We start from the raw sequence: 13,024 nt of genomic DNA on the forward strand, positions 1-13,024 counted from the left end.
ACGAAAGGTGAGAAAGAACCCAGAGGCAACAGGGTGCTTATTATAGTTTCAGACCATGTGGCCGCTATGGGGTCCTTGGAGAGAGGGGGTCCAATCTGGGATGGTCCCATTCCTATTTGTATTGGTATATTGATACATTTCCAGGAGGAATAACTGAGGGACAGCACAGCATACAATCCTAAGAACAGATACTCACAAATTGCAATTTCACAGGGAATACAAGTATTCACTGAAATAGACAATGTCAGGAGAGCCGACAGACAGTTTTTGAAGGATAACAAGGGAGCGGATGACAAAACTTTATTTCGATACCCTTGAAAAAGAAAATCAATACCTGCAGTTACGGCCTTCACTTTCCTCGCTTTATAAAACATGTGTCACAATGCGGCTATTGTTTGTTAAATTGACTGAGAGAAATATGTGTTGTATGGGCTGCTGCTGCTGCTGCAGGAATAGTAGAGCTGTGTATGACAGCGCAGCGCAGAGCTCAATACTGGGCACATCACTTAGGAATGACAGGCACTGACACAGTGTAACAGGAACCCGCTGTGCTTGACACTATATTGATCGGTGGCTTGCACCTGTTTTACTGTCCTCCATTACTAACACTTTCTTCAGATGGTAATGGGTGACTTACTTCTCTACACACTTTACAGGAACATTCATCCCGGGAGGGAAAATTGTAAAATGTCGCTGCTTGTCCCCATTCCTAATCTATTCTACATATTTACTAGGCCCCAGTGATGCCTAATAATGTACTGTCATGTGACCACATCGTTCTACGTTCCGTTCTACGTCTTAACAGCAGCCATTTAAATGCACGCAGCGTTCGGGGCGGTGGACTTCCGGACGCTGGGAGCGGGGCTTCTGAGGCGGGGCAGCAGAGTACTCCTTTAATATGTAGATTTTCTTGTAATATTTGGGATAATTGTATAAATGATATATAAATAAAGAATATACTAAAAAAAAAAAAGGTACCTTCCATCAAAAAAACTTTTGGTATATTATAGATTAAAGGAGAACTACGGGATTGAAAAATGTATCCCCTCCCGTACGGGGCCCAGGCTCTCTGGTTAGAGAGGGCATGTTGACCACCGCACGAAGCGGCGGCCGACACGCCCCCTCCATACACTGCTATGGGAGAGCCGGAAATTGACAAAGGCAATAAATGGAGGGCGCGTGTCAGCCACCGCCTAGTGCGGTGGTCGACACGCGCTCTCTATGCAGAGAGCCGCGGCCCCGTACAGGAGATCGTGGGGGGCCCCAGCGGTCGGACCCCCCGCGATCTGAAACTTATATAAAATAAAATTTTCAATCCCGTAGTTCTCCTTTAATATATGCAGAATAACTTTCCAATAGCATGTTATAAAAAATATGCTTCTTTCTATTTAATTTTCCACTTTGAAAAAATGACCACTAGGAGTCTCCCTACCAGTCCTGGCGGCAAGCCTTTTTTTTTTTTTTTTTATAGATTTCAGACTCATGCTGGAGTCCTAAAACTCAGACTGCAGCCGGGACACAGACAAGCTCAGCACTGCTCCCTGCCAGGTACCCTTTAATAAGGTGGCCAAATAATGTGATGTCACTACAGTCAATACGCATGGAGGACTCAGAAGAAGACTTTTAATAGTAAGTATTGTGAACATTTGAAAGAGGTATTCCTATCTCAGCTTGTTATGGATAGGGGTTACAAAGGTGATGAGTCTGACCCTGGGACCCTGGGAAATGGGGGCATAATTGTCCCTGGCCACCTTCTCATTCATCCTCTATGGCAGTGGTTTTCAAACTGTGGACCTTAAAGGGGTATTCCTATTTCAGGTTGTTATGGATAGGGGTTAACAAGGTTGGGTCCAAACGCTAGGACCCTGACCGATCCTGAGAATGGGGGCATAATTGTCCCCAGCCACCGCCTCTTTCATCCTCTATGGCAGTGGTCCTAAAACTGTGGCCCTCAAGGTGTTGAAAAACTACAACTCCCAGCATGCCCGCATAGCCAACGGCTGTGGGTTGTAGTTTTTCAACATCTTGGGGTCCACAGTCTGGAGAACACTGCTCTGTGGGGCCCTCACAGTGAAGGCTAGCTCAGGGCAAGACTGTGTGAATTGTTACAGCGGTAATCCAGAGCTAATTTCTTTTTTTTTAAAGTACGGTATTACAACTTGGCTCCAGTCACTTCAATAGAACTGAGCTGCAATACCACACACAAACTGAGGACAGGGGTGGTGATGTTTTTGGAAGAAATCATATCTGGGTTATCTAATCCTGCATAACTGGTTTAGGCTAAGTTCATGGTGAAATACTTGCAGAATGACTCTAGGACCTCTCAGAAATGTGCCGTCTCCATAGACGGCAATGCGTTTCTGAGTGGACTCCGGCAAAATAATTGACAGGTCAATTCTTTCTGCGGAGCCCGGAATTGGGACTTCCGCAGCAGATGCTTCTGCTGAGGAAACTCTGCTGTATGCACGGTGATGCAGAATCCCATTGAAAACAATGGCACTCTGCTGCAACATTGTGGGGTCACCGATGGGGGGGAACCCCCTTCCTCCTGTCAATCCTATAGATGCCGTGGTCAGTACTGACCACAGCAACTATAGGGTTAATACCGCAGAGACCGGCGCGATCTTAGTCTTGTGATTGACAGGCAGGTCCCGCCACTAAACTCCTTTGCCGCATTCAACAGCGCAGGGAATATGCAGGACATACGGGTACGTCCTGTTGAGGGAACGTACCAGCTGACAGGACGTACCCATACGTCCTATAGTTGGGAGGGGTTAAACCAAAAAAGAGGGTTAAAAGAAGAAGAAGCGTTCCCAAAATACATAAATGGGGACCTAGTCTGTTACATAGACTCAGTGACCTTTTCTATTTTATCTGTGGCCTCAGCCCTGCATATAGATGATATATTATTTATATGGTAAGTGTCTATATATATCGTCTGCAATTAACCTTCATGTTCTAGGCCGAGCCCATACAGCTGCCCTGAATCCAATGCTTCATTACCAGGCACAAGGAAACTTCTCTGCCATGGTTATGTGGTATGAGGTGTGAGATGGAGGGCAGATGGAATTACCCTAGGGCAGATGGCATTAGCCTCTTGTATTCGTGACGCCAGGATGTAGTTTATCCTCAATACCACCCGATGGTATACCGCTGGATCCTGGGCTAGGCACGGGGCAACAATGACTCCGATGCCAAGTCACGGACAACAGTAGCTTTACTGAGGTTACAAAGGTGGAAATGTCTATACAGTTCAGCCAGGGCCCACGGAGCTGACCAGTGACTTCAGAGACCTTAAGAGCTTGCTGGGACTTGTAGTAGAGGTGGACAATTTAGTGCAGGCCACTTTGACTAGACAGATGACTTTGACTTGACTGACTTGTGACTGACAGGACTGTGGCTTACTTGCAGGTTTGTAGCTTGTGGCTGTAGACTGGACTTGGGGCCTCCTATGAATCTGACACAATCTCTTTTGAGGAAATGCATAAATCATAAAATTTTACTTTTAATAATCCAGTTAAAAAGTCCTTGGACCGAATACACAAACAATAATATTAAATTGAAATTACGTGCTGAGCAAACTCAAGGTGAAGTGTGAACACAAATTGATTATGGGTACAGATATGTGTGGGGATGAGGCAGTGAGTATGGACCGTCAGGTAATGATAACCTGTCTCTAAACTCACCCTATCAATCACCCTAGACCTCCCTTCTTGGCAAGTGTTGCATCGCCCTTTGAAGGGCGGCCCCACACAGGAACCTGACCCTGGAATTCCCTTTATATGCCCCTAGATTTGGGAATCACTGCCTCATCCCCACACATATCTGTACCCATACTCAATTTGTGCTCACACTTCACCTTGAGTTTGATCAGCTCGTAATTTCAATTTAATATTATTGTTTGTGTATTCGGTCCAAGGACTTTTTAACTGGATTATTAAAAGTAAAATGTTATGATTTATGCATTTCCTCAATAAAGATTGTGTCTGATATTAATGCGAGGATTACATTATAGGGGGTCCAGTATCCCTTTTACTGTGTACTGGTGACTATACTCCTATGAATCTGGACACACACTTAGGCACGACTTGACTGGACCTCAGCAAAAACTTAGGCTGGGTTCACACCACGTTTTTGCAATACAGTTCCTGTATCAGGTTTTTTATTTAAAAAAAAAAAAACGGATTCCTCCAAACCTGAATAAACTGTATCAAAACGTGTGTACAAATGTTTATCTGTATACAGTTTGAAAAATGATGTCCGGTTGCATCCCTTTTTTACGAAAAAAAACGTATATGTTTAGAACTTTTCACTCCATTATGAATAAAGTTCCACTTGTTTGATTGAAATTCCAAGAAAAAAAACTGTGGAAAGTCAAAAACCGTATGGTAAAAACCGGATGGAACTGTACGCACATATGATTCTGTACGGTTCCCATTGACTCCCATGTTTTAAAAAAACGTATACGGTTTAATACAGTTTTCACCCGGGCCAAAAACCATGGTAGACTACGGTTTTCTGTCCGGAAAAAAAAAAGTAAAAAACCGTATGGTTTGAAAAACGGAGACAACCGTATACAATATGGTGCATTCGGTTTTGAATGGGAAGTCTATGGGCACGGTTTTCTGTGCGGTTGCATACTTTTTTTTTTTTTATGAAACCGTATGCCGAAACCGTATAGCAAAATCGTGGTGTGAACCCACCGTAAGAGAGAGAGCAGAGGCTCCACCCAGGGCTTATATGGGAAAGGCTCTGGTGGGGCTCCATTGGTCACCCCTAGGTCACCTGGTCACTGATACCTCCTGGGTAACAATCACATGACAAATCACATGATAAACAGTCTTAAAGATATAACACTCTTACATATATAACATAGGGGTTATATAAAATTACAATAAACAGATGCAAGGGGGGGGGGGGCAGGGGACACTGCAGGAGGCTGCCTGACAGGGCAGCAAGGGTTTGGGGTAACACCTCCCGTACTGGGCCACCACAGTTATTTGCTGTGAAGATGAGCGCACGCCGCATGAGACCCGGTCACATAACTTCCTTTCCTAAGAGAGTGTTCTCAATTCATTTCTTGAATCTGAGCCATGATACTGGACTGGAGAACCAAACTGCTGTAAATGAAAGGGTTAACATCACTATACAATACAGTGAAAATAGCTTTATTTAGTTTAGTGTCAGTCACTTTTCGGCTCCACACAAAGGTATGGGTATGTACTGTAAGCGTATGTTTATTGTGCAAATTGTGGCGCAGTGTTAATTTAGTTGACGTTAATTTTTCTTCATAATTTTCGCGACAAAATAAGTTTTTTGTTATTTTCATTAAGGAGACAAAAAAAAAGAAAAAACATTTTCCATAAGAAAATGATGACGAGTATGGTTGCAATTCGTTAACAGGCGAAAACTGCTGAGAAAAAGTCTGCCCCGGATGAATGGTAGACTCACCAATTGTTCCAGGGTGGACTGACAGGTTGGGCATTCGGCCCATGCCAAAAAGGGGCCTGCAGCTGTCTGCACAGTTTAATCTGCACACTTCCCCGCTGTGGGGGACCTGAATCCTATAGGGACAGTGTGGGGGACCTGAATCCTATAGGGACAGTGTGGGGGACCTAACTCTTATAGGGACAGTGTGGGGGACCTAACTCCTATAGGGACAGTGTGGGGGACCTAACTCTTATAGGGACAGTCTAGGGGACTTAACTCCTATAGGGACTGTGTGGGGGACCTAACTCCTATAGGGACAGTCTATGGGACTTAACTCCTATAGGGACTGTGTGGAGGACCTAACTCCTATAGGGACAGTCAAGGGGACTGACTTGTGCTACAGAACTTAACACTGACTTACCAGCAGAAAAATTGCAGCAAAATATGCATGTGTGTAGTACCCTAAAGGAAAGTGTACCGTGCTCTTCTTGCTGGATTCACTTCCAGCTTTGGCACATTTTCTGCAACTTGTGTTCCTCGCCTTACAGATGCAAAGTCACTTGTGAAGTGAGTCCCAATGCATTCCTTTGGATATGTCAACTGAAAGTGAAGCAACTAAAATAGTCATCTAAGGGTAGGGTCACACAGAACGGATCCGCAACTTATTTTACGTTGCAGAACCGCCGATGAAGCTGATGATCCTGCCGCTACAAACAGATACACAGTGTTCTGTGAGTCGCCGCGTGCATGCGCAGTATACTCACACACATGGGGGCTGCTCTCGGCCTTGCTCAGGGAGCATGGAGAATGGCCGTGGTGTCTGCGAGTACACTGTGCATGCGCAGACCACTGTGTGTCTGCTCGTAGCGTCGGATTGCCACTACAAGCAGTCAGGCACAGCTGGAGGCACACTGTAGGGTCTGTCATCGGCGGATTTGCAGAGTAAAATACACTGTGGATCCGTTCCGTGTCACCCTATCCTAAGTGTTAATAGGGGTCAGCCCACCAGTCTGGATATAGACACCAGACGGTATTTAAAATATTTCACCAATATCATGTTTCTGGCAAGGCAGATGTCTGGGGGTAACAAAAATGCATCAGGTTGGATCTTAAAGGGGTATTCCAGGCCAAAACTTTTTTTTATATATCAACTGGCTCCGGAAAGTTAAACAGATTTGTAAATTACTTCTATTAAAAAATCTTAATCCTTCCAATAGTTATTAGCTTCTGAAGTTGAGTTGTTGTTTTCTGTCTAACTGCTTTCTGATGACTCACGTCCCAGGAGCTGTGCAGCTCCTATGGCGATATTTTCCCATCATGCATAGCTCCCGGGACGTGACATCATCATTGAGCAGTTAGACAGAAAACTTCAGAAGCTAATAACTATTGGAAGGATTACGATTTTTTAATAGAAGTAATTTACAAATCTGTTTAACTTTCCGGAGCCAGTTGATATATATATATATATATATATAAAAAGTTTTTGCCTGGAATACCCCTTTAACTTGTTTAGTCATTTGTGAACATATAGAGGGACATTTATCAATGTTTGCTTATGTATTCTTTTTTTTAGTAATTTTTTCCTTACTTTTTTTTGCTTATGTGTGACTTATTTATCAACTGCTTTCAGCCGGTTGATAATTTTCTTTCACGTAAGCAATTTTTCCTTTTTTACTTTGGTAGTAGCTTTTTCTGCTCCATGTTTGAGCTGGAGTAAATTTAGTCAATTTTTAACGCTGTTGCGACTTTTTTTTGCGCAGTTGCGACTGTCGCAGTTAATAAATACCTGACTACCCGTAGTCCATTTTAAAATTATTACTACATAGTAAATTTTAGGAAAACTTGCTTTTCTCGCTTTCCAGTCAAAATGTCGCACGAAAAAGCGTGTAGTCGCAGTTGCGACAATTTTGCGACAATTATAGTAAAGAAAACCTGACTAAACCCGTTGATAAATGTCCATAATAGGGTGGAACCACATGAGCAGGATGCAACCGCAGCATTTCTAGTTTTAATGCTTTTCAATGAGAAATTGTATCCTAACGGTGCATCTCTGCCAAATTATTTAGTGCTGCGCTAACACTAGATTCTTGACCACATGGGAAGGGGACCCCCCAATGCCCCCCGCCAACCAACTGCCCCTTAAATGAAAACACATACACTTGTATGGGGTAAAAAGGCCACGGCCGTTTATTGAGGGTAAATAAATAATTAACTTATTAATAAATAACCATTAAATAACCATCAATAATTCATAATAATAATTAACCTATAAACCATCAATCAAATTAAACCACTAGTAAAACTCTTTCACCAAAGCTGTCCACCCAGCAGATCTGGGTGACATACCCCACTCTTCAATATGTATCTATGTCCACCCAACTGGTGACCCCCTCAACAAACAGACCGTGACAGGGAGGGAGGGACGGGCCGCTGTTATTTCTTCAGGTAACTCTTCTTTGACTAGCCAACTGCCCAGTCATCCTTTTCTTAAATAGAATTCTGTTTTCCCGCCGTGGCATAGGTAGCCAATCCGTAACTCCTCTTCTTCTGCCCAGCAACAGCAACCACCTGTAATAAACGACTCCAAGTACAAGTTAATAACACTGTTAACCCTTTATATCCTTCACCTACTTCACTATCCTTCTTTTTTTTTTTTTTTTTATTATCTAAAACCTGGAAGAAGGGGGAATGGGGGGCCCATCCCATGGGGCCCTTCCATTACCTTTCAGGGCCCATTCATTGTTATACTGAATAAAATAAAACTCCATATGTGTTCCTTAAATTTAGACAGAGTATATAAAAGATAAGTAAACATTAGATAATAGAAGAAAAACACAAGCGAGAGGCAACCACAACACAACCTGATCGTACGGCTCAAACCTTAGGGTGTATTCACACACAGTTGATTTAAAGTTGTGGATCTGCTGTTGCGGATTTTACAAGGAAATCAAAAATACATAAGAATTGCCTTTTAAAACTCCAAATCCGCAGTGCGTGTGAATACGGCCAGAGCTTAATAGATGTTTTATCATTTGGCGTGCTCTCTGCTACCATCTGCTGGAAAAATGATCTCTTTCCCACTTTCCCTTTTCTGCTGGAATTCGAGATCCATTCATTTTTAATATGTAAAGTTATAAAGAGCAAGAGATCTATTAATGGATACATCACATGATGAACATATGCATTAGTCCTCTCTATAGCAGTGTCTTCCAATCAGGGTGCCTCCAGCTGTTGCAAAACTACAACTACCAGCATGCCCGGACAGCCTTTGGCTGTCCGGGCATGCTGGAAGTTGTAGTTTTGCAACAGCTGGAGGCCTCCTGGTTGGGAAACACTGTTCTATAGTCTGTAAAAAGAAACCTGAGTTTTGCAGATGTAGGAAGCCTTTAGGTCTTTTTCACACGTTCAGGATTTCGAGCCTAAACAGCAGTTTATAGCAGGAAAAAACTGCACAGAATAATAAACACGGTGAAGTTTAAGAGCCACAGCAAGTAACAGCCTTAGGGTCAGTTCACACATACATATTTTCTGCTGCAGATCTGAAGTCAATGGGCAGCAAAATCTGCAGCAGCAAATCCGCAGCAAAAATACGTACATTTGAAGTTGTGAACTTACCCTTAGGGTACGTTCAGAGGAGCAGATTTGCAGCGGATTTTATGCTGCAGATCCGCCGCTGAAGGACCTCTGTATGGTGCCTTTACCTGTGCCTGCTCGGAGCGGCAATACGCCGCTACATGCAGACACACTCAAGCGATGTGTGAGTCGCCGCGCATGCTCAGTGTACGCGCACACATCGCGGCGTGCTCCCCCTGCTCAATGAGCTAGGCTGAGAGCTGCCTCGATGTGCGAGTATACTGCGCATGCGCGGCGACTCGCACATCGCTTCATTGTGTCTGTTCGTAGCGGCGTATTGCTGCTCCGAGCAGGCACATGTGTGATAGCCTGGGGGAGTAGGGTATATGGGGTGTAGCTGTGTGGTGACTAAAGGGTGTCTGGTTAACCCTTTCTATTCGTGACACCAGATTAGGGCTCCTCTGTAATGCTTGTCCTACCACCACCCTTCCCAAGAGAGATAGGGAGGTATAGAATAATTGAATGTCCACAACCGGAGAGTTTGCTGAAAACAGGAACTTTACTGAAAATTTTATGCAAGCTTCATAACCGAAACAGTCTCTATACATGCAAAGTCTCTTGGAGATTGACAGTGGTGGGGACCTTAAGCATTTTAGAGTCTGTAGACTGAAATGCGCTGTTCCACTGGATTTAGGGGATCTAGTTTCGGGTCCAGTAGTCATGCTAGCTTTAGCGGGGATTAGTTTAGAACTCACGGTTTAGTTTAGGCTAGGCTTTCTGGCCTAGCGTGTCTTTGAAAGTTGCGCAGATCCGTCCTGCTAGTCTGGCATTCACAAGAGCAGCAACCCAAGAGAGCGATAATTGGCTACAGCTCCCTGTCACGATTCGGCTTCCAGGTAGTGGATCCTCTGTGCCAGAGAGGGATTGGCGTGGACCGTGCTAGTGGACCGGTTCTAAGCCACTACTGGTTTTCACCAGAGCCCGCCGCAAAGCGGGATGGTCTTGCTGCGGCGGTAGTGACCAGGTCGTATCCACTAGCAACGGCTCACCTCTCTGGCTGCTGAAGATAGGCGCGGTACAAGGGAGTAGGCAGAAGCAAGGTCAGACGTAGCAGAAGGTCGGGGGCAGGCGGCAAGGTTCGTAGTCAGGATGGGTAGCAGAAGTTCAGGTACACAGGCTTTGGACACACTAAACGCTTTCACTGGCACAAGGCAACAAGATCCGGCAAGGGAGTGCAAGGGAGGAGACTAGATAAAGGCAGGGAGCAGGTGGGAGCCAATTAAGCTAATTGGGCCAGGCACCAATCATTGGTGCACTGGCCCTTTAAGTCTCAGAGAGCTGGCGCGCGCGCGCCCTAGAGAGCGGAGCCGCGCGCGCCAGCACATGACAGCAGGGGACCGGGACGGGTAAGTGACCTGGGATGCGATTCGCGAGCGGGCGCGTCCCGCTGTGCGAATCGCATCCCCAACGGCCAGAACAGTGCAGCGCTCCCGGTCAGCGGGACTGACCGGGGCGCTGCAGGGAGAAAGACGCCGTGAGCGCTCCGGGGAGGAGCGGGGACCCGGAGCGCTAGGCGTAACAGTACCCCCCCCCTTAGGTCTCCCCTTCTCTTTGTCCGGTAACTGCCTCCCCTGGGATGAGGACACCGGGAAAGAATGGAGGGTTTCCTCAACGGCAGGCAGTACAGCAGGAGTGGGAATGGGGAGGGAGGGCAGAGGGCGAGGCCTGGCACGGGGCAGTGTGACACCAGGACGGGGGCCATGGGGAGGCACAGAGGCTTGCCTGATGGGACTGGGAGGGGGGGAGAGGCACTTCCTGTGGCAGGCAGAGTCCCAGTTCCTGATCTCCCCGGTGGTCCAATCAATGGTGGGGGAATGAAGCCGGAGCCAAGGCAGACCGAGGAGGACCTCAGAGGTACAGTTGGGGAGAATGAAGAACTCAATCCTTTCGTGGTGGGGTCCGATAGACATCAGGAGGGGTTCTGTGCGGTAACGCACGGTGCAGTCCAATCTGGCTCCGTTGACCGCGGAAATGTAGAGCGGTTTGACGAGACGGGTCACCGGGATGCTGAATCTATTAACAAAGGACTCCAACATAAAATTCCCGGAGGCACCAGAGTCCAAGCAGGCCACGGCTGAGATGGAGGAGTTGGCTGTAGGGGAAATCCGCACGGGCACCGTGAGACGTGGAGAAGAAGACTTAGAAGCAAAAGATGCCACACCCACGTGAGCTGGGTGCGAGCGTGCGTTTCCCAGGCGTGGAGGACGGATAGGGCAATCCACCAAGAAATGCTCAGTACTGGCACAGTACAGACAGAGATTTTCTTCTCTACGGCGATTCCTCTCTTCCTGGGTCAGGCGAGACCGATCCACTTGCATGGCCTCCTCGGCGGGAGGCCCAGGCGAAGACTGCAAAGGATGCTGTGGGAGAGGTGCCCAGAGATCTAAGTCTTTTTCCTGGCGGAGCTCTTGGTGTCGCTCAGAAAAACGCATGTCAATGCGGGTAGCCAAATGGATGAGTTCTTGGAGGTTGGCAGGAATCTCTCGTGCGGCCAGCACATCCTTGATGCGACTGGATAGGCCTTTTTTAAAGGTCGCGCAGAGAGCCTCATTATTCCAGGATAGTTCAGAAGCAAAAGTACGGAATTGTATGGCGTACTCGCCCACTGAAGAATTACCCTGGACCAGGTTCAGCAAGGCAGTCTCAGCAGAAGAGGCTCGGGCAGGTTCCTCAAAGACACTTCGGACTTCAGCAAAGAAGGACTGGACTGTGGCTGTGGCAGGATCATTGCGGTCCCAGAGCGGTGTGGCCCAAGACAAGGCCTTTCCTGAAAGAAGACTTACTACGAACGCCACCTTAGACCGTTCTGTAGGAAACAAGTCTGACAACATCTCCATATGCAGGGAACACTGAGACAAAAATCCACGGCAGAGTCTGGAGTCCCCATCAAATTTGTCCGGCAGGGACAAGCGGAGGTTAGGAGCGGCCACTCGCTGCGGAGGAGGTGCAGGAGCTGGCGGAGGAGATGGTTGCTGCTGTAGCAGAGGCAGAATTTGCTGTAACATGGCGGTCAACTGCGACAGCTGCTGTCCTTGTTGGGCAATCTGCTGCGATTGCTGAGCGACCACCGTGGGAAGATCAGCGAGACTTGGCAGCGGCACCTCAGCGGGATCCATGGCCGGATCTACTGTCACGATTCGGCTTCCAGGTAGTGGATCCTCTGTGCCAGAGAGGGATTGGCGTGGACCGTGCTAGTGGACCGGTTCTAAGCCACTACTGGTTTTCACCAGAGCCCGCCGCAAAGCGGGATGGTCTTGCTGCGGCGGTAGTGACCAGGTCGTATCCACTAGCAACGGCTCACCTCTCTGGCTGCTGAAGATAGGCGCGGTACAAGGGAGTAGGCAGAAGCAAGGTCAGACGTAGCAGAAGGTCGGGGGCAGGCGGCAAGGTTCGTAGTCAGGATGGGTAGCAGAAGTTCAGGTACACAGGCTTTGGACACACTAAACGCTTTCACTGGCACAAGGCAACAAGATCCGGCAAGGGAGTGCAAGGGAGGAGACTAGATAAAGGCAGGGAGCAGGTGGGAGCCAATTAAGCTAATTGGGCCAGGCACCAATCATTGGTGCACTGGCCCTTTAAGTCTCAGAGAGCTGGCGCGCGCGCGCCCTAGAGAGCGGAGCCGCGCGCGCCAGCACATGACAGCAGGGGACCGGGACGGGTAAGTGACCTGGGATGCGATTCGCGAGCGGGCGCGTCCCGCTGTGCGAATCGCATCCCCAACGGCCAGAACAGTGCAGCGCTCCCGGTCAGCGGGACTGACCGGGGCGCTGCAGGGAGAAAGACGCCGTGAGCGCTCCGGGGAGGAGCGGGGACCCGGAGCGCTAGGCGTAACACTCCCTTATATGGGCAGGGGCTGGACTAGAGCTAATTGGTCCAATACTTCTGTCAATCACCTTTACATAGAATTATGGGTAGCATGTGACCCAAGGACCTCCAAAGGTCCTCTAACATATTATAGAGG

At 47.4% G+C, this 13,024-nt stretch overlaps 1 protein-coding gene across 2 annotated transcripts in view; it reads left to right on the plus strand.

Annotated features, from left to right (window-relative positions):
- CEP295 (centrosomal protein 295) overlaps positions 1-13,024 on the plus strand; it is a 121,495-nt gene that overhangs the window by 22,507 nt on the left and 85,964 nt on the right. The window contains exon 2 of one of the 2 annotated variants that reach the window (XM_056561456.1): positions 1,472-1,629. The exons of the other annotated variant lie outside the window; for it this stretch is intronic. The gene's annotated coding sequence lies outside the window, so the exon portion shown is untranslated. The remainder of the gene's footprint in view (positions 1-1,471; positions 1,630-13,024) is intronic. 2 annotated transcript variants of the gene reach the window in all.

Source organism: Hyla sarda, chromosome 2 (assembly GCF_029499605.1).
Source record: "Hyla sarda isolate aHylSar1 chromosome 2, aHylSar1.hap1, whole genome shotgun sequence".
NCBI classification, from domain to species: Eukaryota; Metazoa; Chordata; class Amphibia; order Anura; family Hylidae; genus Hyla; species Hyla sarda.